The following is a 16,515-nucleotide window of genomic DNA, read 5'->3' on the forward strand; positions in this document are numbered from 1 at the left end:
CTTAAACACTAGTTTGTTATTTGTGTAACACGAATATTCTACATGGTGTCAGAATAAAACTTGAAAAGCTGTCCAGACAAAGGTTTTTATTAATCTAATAATGGCTTCTTTTTATTTTGAGCAACCAATCTTGAATTGGAATGCTAAAGATCTGTATCAAGAGTTTCTAAGGTTTCAACAGCAGGTGAGCTTTTGTTTCAAAGGACCGTTAGCTGGTGCCGATAGTAAACAAAAAGCCGGATGGCTGGGAATGTGGATAGGTCAACAAGGCCGTGAAGTTTACAAAACTCTAAATATTACTGATAGTGAAGAGGGAGATCCGCAATTTCTATTAAAGAAAATAGAAGACTACATAAGGCCAAGACAAAATAAAAGAGTGTCTAGATTTAGAGCACATCAGAGAAAGCAGGTAGAAGGAGAAAGTTTTGATAACTTTGTTAAAGACCTAAAGCTTCTCATTATGGACTGTGAGTATGACAACCCAGACGATATGCTTATTGATTTGATTATTAGTGGAGTCATACACGAAAAGGTACAATTAAGACTACTTGATCAGGGACAGAAGTTGACCCTTAGCAAGGCTATTGAAATTGGACAACAATATGAGATGTCGCAAAGCCAAGTGAAAATGTTTAGGGGCCAAGAAGTTCTAGCAATCAAGAGACAGTCACACAATGTACTAAAGCAGAAGTCTAAAGACAACTCAGATAAATTATGTAGTAAATGCGGCAAGAACCACGAAAAGGGAAAATGTCCAGCAATAGGAACCACATGCAATTTCTGCAAAAAGAAAAACCACTGGTTTCAAATGTGCAGAAAAAGACGCAACGTCAATCTAGTAGAAGATGACAGTCACAGTGATGAAAATATTATATCTGTTAGCACTGCAAGTAGCCAGTATAAAAAGGGTAATATTGAGAATATCAATGTCGTTGAAGACAAGTGGACTGTAAAACTAGTCGTGCATGGCAAGACATTAATTTTTCGTATCGACACTGGTGCAAGATGTAACATTCTTGTCAAGTCAGAGTTTGAAAAGCTCAAAGACAAAGTAAAACTTGCTTATTCAGCAAAGTCGCTCAAGTCTTACTCTAATCATGTTATTAAGACTTTAGGAGCAGTAGTGCTACCTTTGAAAAATAATATCCAAGAGGTGAAAGCAAGGTTTGAGGTAGTAGACATTAGCCAAGAGAACATTTTGAGTGGTGACACAGCAGAATGTTTAGGACTACTACAACGGATAGACAGCATAGAATCCAAGGCAGAAGACGAGTTACAAAGAGAATTTCCTGAAATGCTGAAAACAACTGGAACACTGCCAGGAGAATACAAGATTCAGTTACAGGAAAATGCTAAAGGAGTTATCCATCCACCACGTCGCTTAGCAGCATCGCTACGCAATAAAGTTGAAGAAAAACTTAAAGAAATGCAAGCTGATGGATTTATTACTCCAGTACATGAACCTACTGAATGGGTTAGCTCCATGGTTGTTTCGTTCAGGAATGACAAAGTGAGAATATGTATTGATCCAAAAGATCTCAATAAAGCAATCAGACGGGAACATCACCCGATGAAAACTATTGAAGATGTGATCACTAATATTCCAGATTCGAATATATTCTCAGTTCTCGATGCCAAGTCAGGGTTTATGCAAATAAAGCTTGAAAGAGAATCTTCATTTCTCACAACTTTCAACACACCTCTGGGAAGATATAGATGGTTACGATTACCTTTTGGTATCAAATCAGCGCCAGAAATTTACCAAAGAATTATGGATGAAATGCTTCAAGGAATTGAAGGAGCATATGTCATCATAGACGACATTCTAGTAGCTGGTAGAGATGTTGAACATCATGATCACATTTTGAAACAAGTCATGCAAAGAGCAACGGAGTACAATCTAAAGCTGAACTATGACAAGTGCAAGATAAGGCAAAACAGAGTACCTTATATGGGCCATATCTTGTCAGAGAAAGGTTTAGAACCAGATCCAGCAAAGATAAAGGCAATTATTGACATGCCAGCTCCTCAAGACAAAGATGGAATCAGAAGATTTCTAGGTTTAATTCAGTACCTAGCAAAATTTATTCCTAATCTAAGTCAAGCAGATGCTCCAATACGAAAGCTTCTAAAAGATGATATAGAATTTCAATGGAATCATGAACAAAACAAGAGTTTCAAAGAATTGAAACATCTTTGTACAAACCCTCCAGTTTTAGCATATTATGATGTCAACAAGAACGTAGAGATAGAATGTGATGCAAGTAAAGATGGACTGGGAGCAGTATTACTCCAGGAAGGTCGTATAATTGCATACGCATCAAGAGCTCTCACAGATACAGAAACAAGATATGCTCAAATTGAGAAGGAAATGCTCTCAATTGTGTATAGTACAAGCAAATTTCACTGCTACATATTTGGTAAAGAAGTAACAGTTTATAATGATCACAAACCTCTGGAGCAAATCTTCAAGAAACCTCTATTGTCAGCACCAATGAGAATACAGAAGATGCTAATAAGACTGCAGTGGTATGATCTGAAAGTCTGTTACAGAAAAGGCAAGGAAATGTTTATCTCCGATACACTTTCTCGTGCACATCTACCAAATACTGATACACAGACATGTGAATTTACAGATGATTCAGTGCATATGATCTCTGTAAGTGATTCAAAATACAGTGAAATTAAAGACTGTACAAGCAAGGAACTTTCAATGCTTCTGGAAGTAATTATGACTGGTTGGCCAGACACAAGAAGCGAGACTCCAATTGAAGTCAGGCCGTATTGGGATTCAAGAGACCAGTTATCAACTTCGGATGGTATTATATACAAAGGTCTGAGAATAGTCATGCCACCAAGCTTACGTAAATACATGCTAAATCTGATTCACAAGTCTCACTTAGGAATAGTCAAGTGTAAGCAGAGAGCCAGAGAAGTCATGTATTGGCCAGGCATGAATGCAGACATTGAAGTGACAGTTAGGGATTGTAGCAGGTGTGCTGAACATCAGAATCAAAATGTGTCAGAACCGCTGATGCCTACCAAGACACCAGACCTTCCATACAGCATGGTTGGGTGTGATCTGTTTAACTTTGAGGGTAAAAAGTATGTGCTTCTAGTTGACTACTTCTCAAAGTTTATTGATGTCAAAGAACTGTCACAGGAAACTACATCAGATATCATCGAAGCAATGAAGAGTATATTCGCATGCCATGGAATACCTAGAAAGTTAAGGTCAGATAGCGGGCCACAGTTCTCTTCAAGGGAATTCCTGAATTTCTGTAAATCATACGGAATAGAGCATGAAATGTCGAGTCCTCATTTTCAGAGTTCTAATGGTGAGGCTGAAAGAGCTATTCAAACAGTGAAGAAACTTTGGAAGAAAAGCGAAGACAAATTTCTGTCGCTATTAGACTACAGAACTACTCCACTGAGTAATATTAATTTGTCGCCAGCACAATTACTCATGGGACGCCGACCCAGAAATTTGTTACCTTCTAGCGAGGAAATACTCACACCTAAGACACCAGATCTCAAGGTGGTGAAGAAACACTTTGACTCCGAGAAACAGTCTCAGAAACATTATTATGATAAGAGGAATGGAGTTAAGAGTCATAATCCACTACAAGACGGAACAGCAGTCAGAATGCAACTTAATTCTAAGTGGAAACCAGGAACAGTAGTTTCGAAGCATTCTAAGCCTAGATCATATAATCTCAAAAGTGGAAATAAGGTCTACAGAAGAAACAGAAAACACATCAGAAAGTCTTCTGAGAAAGCAAACAGATTTGACAATAATTATGACTTTCCAGATGACATCTCAGAACAACCAGAACCACTAGATCTAGAGAGTCCAAGATTACAAACTACACTAGATTGTGAGCCGCCACTACACACTGCTTCTTCTAACACCTCTAGACCACATGAACCTTATGTAACACGCTCAGGCAGAATAGTTAACAAACCCAAGAGACTTGATTTGTGATGAACTGATTAGACTTTTTAGTTGACTAGTTTGTTAGTTATTCTGATAAATAGATTTTCTAAATTAAAGAAGAGAGATGTAACATAATAGTATTATATGTACATTTGCACACTAGCGCGTCAGTGCAACACCGCTTGTGTTTACGTAATAAATGGAGTTCCTAATATGTCTTCCCTCTTAAACACTAGTTTGTTATTTGTGTAACACGAATATTCTACACCTCGGAACTGTGTGGCAGGATTTCACAGGCAGGACGCCACATTTACTAAATCTAGAATCGTCACTGAACTCCAACATAGACGAGGTATCGGAGGTTGCGTATGCACCATACTGTGGCATACAAACCCATTAAGTCCAACGTCAGCTTGCGTTTCTTTACAGGTAGGCTTTGATCATTCAAAATTATTTGATATGCAGGAAGGTATTCATAGGTATTAAAATCCCAGGTTCTTAAATCACCAAGTTTAAGTTAAAATCAAGGCAAATGCAGACATAATGCTACCCTTTTGTAGTTTTTCCCTCTTCAAAACAAAACGTTAAAATCCACACTTTTTAGGAAGACGAAAATTAATAACCAGAAATCAACATCGTAGGGCTAGGTAGTTGGGATATATCCCCCATAGATAGAGAAATAAAAAGATTAAAATCCGTGGCTTAAATTTACACTTTACTTTTAGAAACAATGGAAACAATGACATAGTAAACTATGCAGAATAGAAAATAACAAACCAGAAAAAAATTTGTTGGTGTCCAAACTTCACCCTTGTGAGAAAAACTAAGGCGAAAATTATGAATGCCTACAGTCTGGCCAAGGTCAAGATGGGTCTAGTAATATCTTAAAATAAAATAACTAAAGCAAAAAAATAAAAAAAACATGAACTTTATTTTGTAAATGAATTACCTGCATTCCTTTTTAGGATTTTTTTTAGACTTTTAGTTGTGAAGTGTTGGCCAGAAGTTTGAGCTTTCTGATCACTGCTTCAGGCTTCACAAGCTCGCTCAAAGAGTTTTGCCCCGTTACCTGCGAGGCAGGATGCCACATCTATTAGAATCGTCGCTGAACGAGGTTGCGTTCAATGTATTATGCACCACGGAGGCCCATTGAGTCCAACGCGAGCCTGCTTTTCTTTCTCGGTAGCCTTTGATCATCAAGATCATTTGCAATGCAGCAGTTGTTTGGTCTCGGAGCTGTCTCTTCTAGAAGAATTACTATCCCTAGCGTCATCTACCCTGGTTAAATTGCCCTATACTCACTTTTCGCAATCTTGATTTATGAGATGTTTTTACTGAATATCCTAAGCATTGGAATACACCACGTCATCTTCCATGACTGCAAACCAGTTGGTCCGCGGCTGTTTATTCACAGCTAAAACCTTACATCTAAGGTTCCTTCCCCTATCAGCCACCAGGAGACGTGCTTGGCAGAAGATTTTTTTTCTTCTATTAAATCTCTACACATCTGATGCAGAGGTTCCGGCAAATAATGAAATATTATTCTTTGTCTATTATGCTATAAGTGTAACTGTAAAATATAGTGAACTATTTGTCAAGAGAAATCAACTAGTAGCCAGAGACAGACAAGTAGCATAAGCATGTAGTTTTTTTTAACTACAATATTAGATATAAGATTCCATTTGTATCATAAATATCAATTTACAAAAGTCTGTTTAAACAATGAAGAAAATAAGTTTGAATGTATGTGTGTGTGTGTGTTTGTATAAGTGATAACTATTAACAATTTGCATGTTTATGTATTTAATATATCATTTATTTGCTTTAAAACTATATTACTAAAAATTATCTATGAATTTTTTATTTTTTTCTCAACAAGAGAGACAATTAGAACTGGAAGATGCAAGGGGAAACTTTCTTTTGGTTAAATCCCTTTGACCAAATAAATAAAATTTCAAGATAACCTAAACGGGACATGTTTTCATGATAATGGAGCAAATGGACTACTAAATTGTTTTTAAAGGAAAAAAAAAGAGACAAAAATTTGCATATGTATGTATTTAATACATCATTTATTTGCTTTAAAATTATAATACTAAAAATTACCTATGAATTTTTATATATTTTTTTCTCAACAAGAGAGACAATTAGGACTGGAAGATGCAAGGTGGAGATTTCTTTTGGTTACATCCCTTTGACCAAATAAAAAAAATTTCAAGACAACCCAAACAGGATAGGAATTCATGAAAATGGACCAAAGGATTATAATATGGACAAGATTGACTCATAAAATATTTTTTAACTAATAAATTGAATCTTAAAATGAGTTACATTCAAAAATGATATAATTTTTAAGCTCTTCATACACATACTTACCTTAAGCTCTGTACTTTTATAGAAATCAATTTGTTTCATTATATGTACATTTTTGTAACTCTAGCAGACCCCAGAGAATTCTTAAGGATATAGGATGGAGGTCCTTTGTCTTAGGTTCTTAAGGGAAAAATAGTTGCAAAAATAATATAAATAAAAATGAATTCTAATAACTCATAAGTCTTTAAAAAAAAACAATAAAAATATACTTTGGCTATTCTTATTTTAAGGAACACTTTCCAAAACTTTTGTGAATGTTTTTTTGCCACTATTTTCTGGACCTTTGCTGTCATCACTTATCTGGACCTTTGCTGTCATCATTTTATGGATCTTTGCTGCAGCCTACTCCACGATCATGCTGAAAATCCTGGAATATGATTTTGATAAAAATGTTGTTTTTATGAAATTCACCTTGTATTATTATTAATAATATGTTATGTGTTTTCTTTGGAAAAAAAAAAATGCCCAATAAAGAGGCCAATAGGCCTAAAAAGAGGCAATGCCCAAAAAAGAGGCAAAGAAAAGAGGCAAAAGCCCAAGGATTCCTTGGATGTACTAAGCTCGACAACTGAAGTCAAAAGCTAAAAAGCTGAGGTATCATATTTAAAAAAAAGTTGGAGGTGAGTGGTGTCACCCATCATTTCAAGAAATAAATTGAGGCGAAAGTAGCACACACACAAAAAATGAAAACCACCGGACACGCTAAATCGGAGCCTTGCTCTCCAAACAAAGCAAACCGGAAAAGGACTCTTTCTATGTCCTCTACCTCAGATGACCAATGGGAAGGCTCTGAGGTGAGAAGGGAAAGGGGTGGAATGTGAGAGGGAATGGAGGATTTTGAAGATGTCCCCAACTCTCCTGCACCTCTAGTAATTGACGAGGGGGAGGACCCTGACACACCGCCAAACACATGAACAATTTTAAATAGTAGGCACACACAATCATGGCAGACATTATAATTACTACTCAAGTAGTGGCAATACAGGGAGGGTATTTATAATCAAAATAGAATCACAACCCATCATCACGCAATCATGGCAGACATTAAAATCTTAACATTCGTAGCTTAAATAATAAACATAAATATATAGTACACCTCGCTAGGAAATATAAACTGGATTTTATTTTCCTTCAAGAAACAAATACTTCTACCACATACCAAGCAAAACAAACTACAACACACATGTGATTCATGGGAGGTTATTTTAGCTTAGGTAGAAACTGTAAGGGGATAGCCATCTTACTAACATTCGATAGATACAAAATCACACACACTCACAACGACAACAATGGGAGGGTAGTAATACTTACAGAAGTTTCACAAGAACAGAGAGGGAGAGAAAAACATGAGTTTTTCCAAAACCTCAGTGACACACTACAAATCACAAACATAGGAGAACAACTAATAATAGGAGGGGATTTTAACTTCATAGAGGCACAACTGGACAAACAATATCCACCCTCTCAGCAACTACATGGGAGAAATAGTAAACTATTTCCACCTGGTAGATGCTTATAGGAAATTAGAGCCGAATGGCAAGGAAACTACATTAACACACAGGTCCTATCAGGTTGAAACCAGAATTGACCGTTTTTACACACCCACGGACACATTTAGGAGAAACCTCACATTACTCGACCATAAAGGTGTACTTTTGGAACTTGGAAAAAAAATAATAGAAAGAAAAAAAAACAAAAGAATCCCATTGGTAATTAAACAACAACCATTTGGAAGACCCACTAATTAAAAGAGTAATAAACCAACTCCTGCTAGCAACAGCACAAGACATAGAAAACGAATACAAATTAACCAAGACGTGGACAATAATAAAAAATCAAACAACAATTCAAAATCTTAACAAGAATCAAACAAACAAAGAGGGTAAATGAAAAAAAACAGAATAAAAAATCTGCTTACTCAAACGCAGGATGAAATTGAAAAAACAGACCTAACCACACAACTTGAAGGGTTATACAAACACAAATATAGAGGAGACGAAATCAGATGCAAAAATACCCAGATATCAGAAGGGCCAAACAAATTATACTTGGCGCTAGAACAAAATACACAAAAAAATAGAATAATAACCAACATAACAGACAAAGAAGGAAACAAAATACAGGAGAGTGACAAAATAATAGAAATTTTTACAAAACATTTCGTCAACATGTATAATGAAGAACAGATACAGACGCACAAAACATACTTCTAAAACACTTTAAAACATTACCTCCAATAGAAAGACAAAGAGACCCTTTACATTAGAGGAGCTGAGGGCTGCTTTAGATACAACACAAAATAACAAATCCCCTGGCCCAGATGGTTTGACATATGAATTCTATAAAAAAAATTTTCTCCCAAATAGGACCCCCTGCTACTAAATTTAGCTATTAGGATTAAATGGGGGAAAGTTTAAATATAACAGATTTTAAAGACACTTTCACTAACCTTCAGAACAAACACATTACAACAAAGGCTAAAGAAATATCTTATAGACTCCATTTTCAAAGAAAAAACCTGTTGTAAAATATTGTAAATTTTGTCACCTTGTTAATGGTGACAATGAAAAGCATTTATATTTAGAATGTTCTTTATTTTTTTAGGATACCTCAGCTTTTTAGCTTTTGACTTCAGTTGTTGAGCTGTTTACATTCTAGGAATCCTTGGGCTTTTTCCTCTTTTCTTTGCCTCTTTTTTGGGCTATTGGGCTTTATTAACAAAAAGATGCATATTTTATTAGTAAGCGTACAAATTAAATAGTTACATTTTAAAGTACAATTATCACAAACACGGCAATGCTAATAGTTACATTTAGGTTGTCATAACATTTTAACGTTTTAAATTGCTTTGTAGTTTTTTCCAATAATAAATATTTGTGAAATTTAAGGTTCTTAAAATATATGTGGTGAGAATATCAACAATAGGTAATTAATTAGAAACAATTTATTAGAGGGAAATTGTGAAACCTATGTGAATATTAATTTACATATTCTTTTAAATAAGATGCCTAATGCTAAACTTAAAATGATACATAATTTTAATTTATATCATAATGTCATTTTTAATCCTAATGATTTGGATATAATATACAGAAATATAGTTGATTTTAAAATTGAACATTATAAAGGTTGACCCCCAAATGTAATTTTATATTGATCTATTGTATGTACATGTATTATATTCTTAATCAAAGGAGTTTTTTTTTTTGTTTTTTTTTTTAAGGATTCCTTTATTTTCTTTCAATGAATTGGAAAAAAAAATAAAAAAATAGGGATTTAAAAATATATATATATATATATATATAAATAGGGATTAAGATAAAAATAATAAAATTCCTTTTGTATCATAAATATTAATTTACAAAAGTCTGTTTAAACACTGAAGAAAATAAGTTGAATGTATGTGTGTGTGTGTGTTTGTATAAGTGATAACTTTAACAATTTGCATGTGTATGAATTTAATACATTCTTTATTTGCTTTAAACTTATAATACTAAAAATTACCTATTAAATTTTTTTTTCAACAAGAGAGACAATTAAAACTGGAAGATGCAAGATGGAAATTTCTTTTGGTTACATCCCTTTGACAAAATAAATAAATTTTCAAGACAACCCAAACAGGACATCAATTCATGATAATGGAGCAAATGGACTACTAAATTGTAAAAAAAACAACAACAAAAAAAAAACAACAACACTATTTCAATATGGACAAGATTGATCTATAAAATATTTTTTAACTTATATATTAATCTTAAAATGAGTTATATTAAAAAATGAAATAATTTTTAAGCTCTTCATACACATACTTACTTGAGCTCTGTACTTTTATACAAACCAAATTGTTTCATTATATGTACATTCTAGCAGACCCCAGAGAATCCCTAATGATATAGGATAGAGGTCCTTTTGTTTTGGGTTCTTAAGAGAAGAATTGTTGCAAAAATAAAAAATAATAATAATACCGGTAATGAATTTTAATAACTCAAGTCTTTAAAAAAAAAATTTTTAAATAAATTTCGGAATATTTATTTTGAGGAAAATTTTCAGTATTTCTGTGAATTGATTTTTCCATCATTTTCTGAACCTTTTGCTGTCATCATTTTATGGACATTTGCTGTCATCATTTTATGGACCTTTGCTGCAGCCTACTCCACTACCATGCTGGAAATCCTGAAATGTGTTTTTGAAACTTTTTCCTTCAAAAAAATGTTTTTTTTTTTTATGAAATATTCTTTGTAACATTATTAATATAAAATAATATGTTATGTGTTTTCTTTGAAAAAAATTTTACAAAAAAAAAAGAAAAAAAAAAGAAAGCCCAATAAAGAGGCCAATAGCCCAAAAAAGAGGTAATGCCCAAAAAAGAGGCAAAGAAAAGAGGCAAAAGCCCAAGGATTCCTAGGATGTAAACAGTTCGACAACTGAAGTCAAAAGCTAAAAAGCTGAGGTATCCTAAAAAAAAATTAAAAAAAAAAAAATGGACCAAATGGACTACTAAATTGTTAAAAACATAAAAAGAAAAAAAAAAAAACACTATTACAAGAAATAATAATAAAAATAAATTAAATCTGAAAATGAGTTATATTCCAAAATGAAATAATTTTTTAGGCTCTTCATACACATACTTACTTTGAGCTCTGTACTTTTATAGAAACCAAATTGCTTCATTATTATGTACATTTTTGTAACTCTAGCAGACCCCAGAGAATTCCTAAGGATATAGGATGGAGGTCCTTTGTCTTAGGTTCTTAAGGGAAAAATTGTTGCAAAAATAATATAAATAAAAATGAATTCTAATAACTCATAAGTCTTTAAAAAAAAAACAATAAAATATACATGGCAATTCTTATTTTAAGGAACACTTTCCAAAACTTTTGTGAATGTTTTCTTGTCCTTTGATGTCACCTTTTTCTGAACCTCTGCTGTCATCATTTTATTGGACCTTTGCTGCCATCATTTTATTGGACCTTTGCTGTCATCATTTTATTGGACCTTTCCTGTCATCATTTTATTGGACCTCTGCTGTCATCATTTTCTGGACCCCTTGCTGTCACCATTTTATGGATCTTCGCTGCAGCCTACTCCGCGATCATACTGAAAATCCTGGAATATGACTTTGATAAAAATGTCTTTTTTTTTTTTATGAAATTAACCTTGTACTATTATTAATTTAGAATGATGTTTTGTGTGTTTTCTTTGAAAAAAAACAAACAAGCCCAATAAAGAGGCCAAGAGCCCAAAAAAGAGGCAAAGAAAAGAAGCAAAAGCCCAAGGATTCCTAGGATGTACTAAGCTAGACAACTAAAGTCAAAAGCTAAAAACTGAGGTTTCCTAAAAAAAAAAAATACGTTAATACACACTAATACTGCGCAATTAGAAAAGAGATATGAATTATCTCCTCTTTACTCATTTTACTCTAACGAGAGTTGCGCCCCTTGAACGGACACTCTCTCCATTCAAGCGCTTTCCATTGTTCATGACCGACGGCCATATGTAAACAAACCGTGTATTGCTTGTCTAAATGTGTTGGAGGCAGGACGCCACATCTATTAGAATCGTCGCTGAACGAGGTTGCGTTCAATGTATTATGCACCACGGAGGCCCATTGAGACCAACGCGAGCCTGCTTTTCTTTCTCGGTAGCCTTTGATCATTCAAGATCATTTGCAATGCAGCAGTTGTTTGGTCTCGGAGCTGTCTCTTCTAGAAGAATTACTATCCCTAGCGTCATCTACCCTGGTTAAATCGCCCTATACTCACTTTTCGCAATCTTGATTTATGAGATGTTTTTAGTGAATATCCTAAGCATTGGAATACCCCACGTCATCTTCCATGACTGCAAACCAGTTGGTCCGCGGCTGTTTATTCACAGCTAAAACCTTACATCTAAGGTTCCTTCCCCTATCAGCCACCAGGAGACGTGCTTGGCAGAAGATTTTTTTTCTTCTATTAAATCTCTACACATCTGATGCAGAGGTTCCGGCAAATAATGAAATATTATTCTTTGTCTATTATGCTATAAGTGTAACTGTAAAATATAGTGAACTATTTGTCAAGAGAAATCAACTAGTAGCCAAAGACAGACAAGTGGCATAAGCATGTCGTTTTTTTAAAACTACAATATTAGGTCAATATGCTTAAGGGGAAGTAACTAGCTATATCTTTAGACAATCTTTTGAAGAGTCTTAATTTTCCCTATTATATGTTTGAAAAACAAAATATTTAACATTATGTTTCAATTAAATAAGAAAAATAATGTGTAACTGCACACAAAAATATTTCCACTATCTGTAGCGTATTTGCGCATAAAAGAAATATATATTTACTATTAAACAGCCTGTATTCTCTTGTAATATTGCAAAGCTTAAGGTTGTTACATTAAATTTTTAGAGACCACCGGATACACCCCACACATTTTCATACTTACCTGGCATAGGACAAACGGTGATCACCCACGGCCACGTTCTCCCAGGTCGAGGCTCACTCATTGCACTTCGGGTGGGCTGAAGCCTGCGATCACCCCAAATGTGGGTGACTCGGGTGCGTAATTTTTGCGTATGGGGAACTGCGTTCGCGCTAATCCCTGAAAAGAAAAAAATAAAAGTAATGAATGGTTTGAATTAAACACTATACAGATTGTCTTCTTTTCCTCTTCATCGCCTGTCAACAAATGTCTATTGTTGTTGTTTTTTTCCCCACTGGCATTGAGATCTGGGTAGTTTCAACTCTGAGAGAGACTGCTCATATCCCCTATAGCCAGACATTTTTCCATAGTTAATAATTTGTGTACGATCAAGTTTCTTGTCTGGTGTGCAGTAGCAGTTCAAGATATTTAGATTTTCTTCTGAAAGTCTGAGCTTTGTGCCCATTTTTTCTGTTGTGTGTCATTGTTACAAACTGTGTTTGTGATTGTAATGGTAGGGCTAAATTTATTAAATAGTTTTACTCTACCATGGCTTGCACGAGATGCTGAGATTCTGGTCAACATGGCCACGTGAATGTATGTAGGGGTAGATGAGATGTGTGATTTTGAGGTTAGTTGGTGACTGGACTCTGTGAGAGTGAGGATAGTTTCAGAGTCGGAGTTAATCGAGAGTTGTGAGTATAGGAATTTTTTTCCTATCAACGATAGTCCATGTAGGGCGATGTATTTGTGTTGAAGTAATCTGATGACCTGACGTCTACTGTGTTTATATGTTATATAGCTAAGAAAAGTATTTTATTAGCTATAAATCTGAGTTGTGTCTCTTTTGGAGATGATGTTAATGCTCCACTGTTAGACGTTGAGATACTATGTCGTCAAAAGATTGAACAAGGGCAGTGATCCAAACAACTAGACAACGACCTTCACAACCAGCCATGGCAACCCTATATAAAGGCGGTTGGCTGCATTCCATTTAAGGATTTATTTTTTTATAGACTTTTAGTTGTGAAGTGTTGGCCAGAAGTTTGAACTTTCTGATCACTGCTTCAGGCTTTACAAGCTCGCTCAAAGAGTTTCGCCCCGTTACTGTGACAAGTCACTCAATTTTATCTCAGCATTAATTATTATTATTTATTTATTTTATTTTAATTATTTCCCATTTTTAGTACCGATTTCACTACCTACCCCTACCCTTTTCCTCTTCTCGCTAGACTTAGTCCACCACCTTGGGACAAGATCAAACAAACAGTCACTTACTTTGGTCTTCGGCGCCGGATGTCCGACTTTCACGTCGAAACCACCTGGGATGGAATACACTTCTTCTCCACCCACGTCTCTCTTTGATCAAGGAGATTATTCGTGTCACCACGCCTCTTGACCCTTCCAATGTCCATCTTTCGTCGGACTTTACCCATGTGAGAGATAATCCTTAGCCTAGCGCATTTCCTGTTTCCGCCCATCTCTTCCGGACCTTTATAAGATAGAATAAGGCGAGTTAGACTCACTCCGTCACTTATTCTTTTCGCTGACCAGTCGAGTCTGGACTACTTCATTCACTCTTACTTCTAGAAGAATAAAATTAGTGGTAAGCCGAACTTAATCACAGTTCCATCTTAATTAGTCTGTGTATATTTCTCACTGGATGTTACCATGTGGATTTTATTATTTCATTTATATTTAATTAGTGCATTGTGTATTTCTCATTGTCGTGAGTAGAAAACATAAACATGGCATATGTATATATTTATGTATTGCATTATTCTATTAATGCCACGTTGCTCAATTGATCGTTGATGCAACCATGTATATATTAGTACATCTGATTTTGTTCCCTTTATCTCGGCTGACCGCCTTGATAATTTTACCAGCGCACTAATACTGCGCAATTAGAAAAGAGATATGAATTATCTCCCCTTTACTCATTTTACTCTAACGAGAGTTGCGCCCCTTGAACGGACACTCTCTCCATTCAAGCGCTTTCCATTGTTCATGACCGACGGCCATATGTAAACAAACCGTGTATTGCTTGTCTAAATGTGTTGGAGGCAGGACGCCACATCTATTAGAATCGTCGCTGAACGAGGTTGCGTTCAATGTATTATGCACCACGGAGGCCCATTGAGTCCAACGCGAGCCTGCTTTTCTTTCTCGGTAGCCTTTGATCATTCAAGATCATTTGCAATGCAGCAGTTGTTTGGTCTTGGAGCTGTCTCTTCTAGAAGAATTACTATCCCTAGCGTCATCTACCCTGGTTAAATCGCCCTATACTCACTTTTCGCAATCTTGATTTATGAGATGTTTTTAGTGAATATCCTAAGCATTGGAATACCCCACGTCATCTTCCATGACTGCAAACCAGTTGGTCCGCGGCTGTTTATTCACAGCTAAAACCTTACATCTAAGGTTCCTTCCCCTATCAGCCACCAGGAGACGTGCTTGGCAGAAGATTTTTTTTCTTCTATTAAATCTCTACACATCTCTTGCAGAGGTTCCGGCAAATAATGAAATATTATTCTTTGTCTATTATGCTATAAGTGTAACTGTAAAATATAGTGAACTATTTGTCAAGAGAAATCAACTAGTAGCCAAAGACAGACAAGTGGCATAAGCATGTCGTTTTTTTTAAACTACAATATTAGGTCAATATGCTTAAGGGGAAGTAACTAGCTATATCTTTAGACAATCTTTTGAAGAGTCTTAATTTTCCCTATTATATGTTTGAAAAACAAAATATTTAACATTATGTTTCAATTAAATAAGAAAAATAATGTGTAACTGCACACAAAAATATTTCCACTATCTGTAGCGTATTTGCGCATAAAAGAAATATATATTTACTATTAAACAGCCTGTATTCTCTTGTAATATTGCAAAGCTTAAGGTTGTTACATTAAATTTTTAGAGACCGCCGGATACACCCCACACATTTTCATACTTACCTGGCATAGGACAAACGGTGATCACCCACGGCCGTTCTCCCAGGTCGAGGCTCACTCATTGCACTTCGGCTGGGCTGAAGCCTGCGATCACCCCAAATGCGTAATTTTTGCGTATGGGGAACTGCGTTCGCGCTAATCCCTGAAAAGAAAAAAATAAAAGTAATGAATGGTTTGAATTAAACACTATACAGATTGTCTTCTTTTCCTCTTCATCGCCTGTCAACAAATGTCTATTGTTGTTGTTTTTTTCCCCACTGGCATTGAGATCTGGGTAGTTTCAACTCTGAGAGAGACTGCTCATATCCCCTATAGCCAGACATTTTTCCATAGTTAATAATTTGTGTACGATCAAGTTTCTTGTCTGGTGTGCAGTAGCAGTTCAAGATATTTAGATTTTCTTCTGAAAGTCTGAGCTTTGTGCCCATTTTTTCTGTTGTGTGTCATTGTTACAAACTGTGTTTGTGATTGTAATGGTAGGGCTAAATTTATTAAATAGTTTTACTCTACCATGGCTTGCACGAGATGCTGAGATTCTGGTCAACATGGCCACGTGAATGTATGTAGGGGTAGATGAGATGTGTGATTTTGAGGTTAGTTGGTGACTGGACTCTGTGAGAGTGAGGATAGTTTCAGAGTCGGAGTTAATCGAGAGTTGTGAGTATAGGAATTTTTTTCCTATCAACGATAGTCCATGTAGGGCGATGTATTTGTGTTGAAGTAATCTGATGACCTGACGTCTACTGTGTTTATATGTTATATAGCTAAGAAAAGTATTTTATTAGCTATAAATCTGAGTTGTGTCTCTTTTGGAGATGATGTTAATGCTCCACTGTTAGACGT

General features: G+C 35.2%; 1 non-coding gene and 1 pseudogene across 1 annotated transcript; both read left to right on the top strand.

Moving 5' to 3' along the window:
* Positions 1-12,731: 12,731 nt before the first annotated feature.
* Positions 12,732-12,898, top strand: LOC129928879 (U1 spliceosomal RNA). The gene has a single exon (XR_008780410.1). It is a non-coding gene; the product is annotated as a U1 spliceosomal RNA (small nuclear RNA).
* Positions 12,899-15,667: 2,769 nt separating this feature from the next.
* On the top strand, positions 15,668-15,817 carry LOC129928881 (U1 spliceosomal RNA; annotated as a pseudogene).
* Positions 15,818-16,515: the final 698 nt, after the last annotated feature.

Source organism: Biomphalaria glabrata, chromosome 10 (genome assembly GCF_947242115.1).
Source record: "Biomphalaria glabrata chromosome 10, xgBioGlab47.1, whole genome shotgun sequence".
In the NCBI taxonomy this organism is placed as follows: Eukaryota; Metazoa; Mollusca; class Gastropoda; family Planorbidae; genus Biomphalaria; species Biomphalaria glabrata.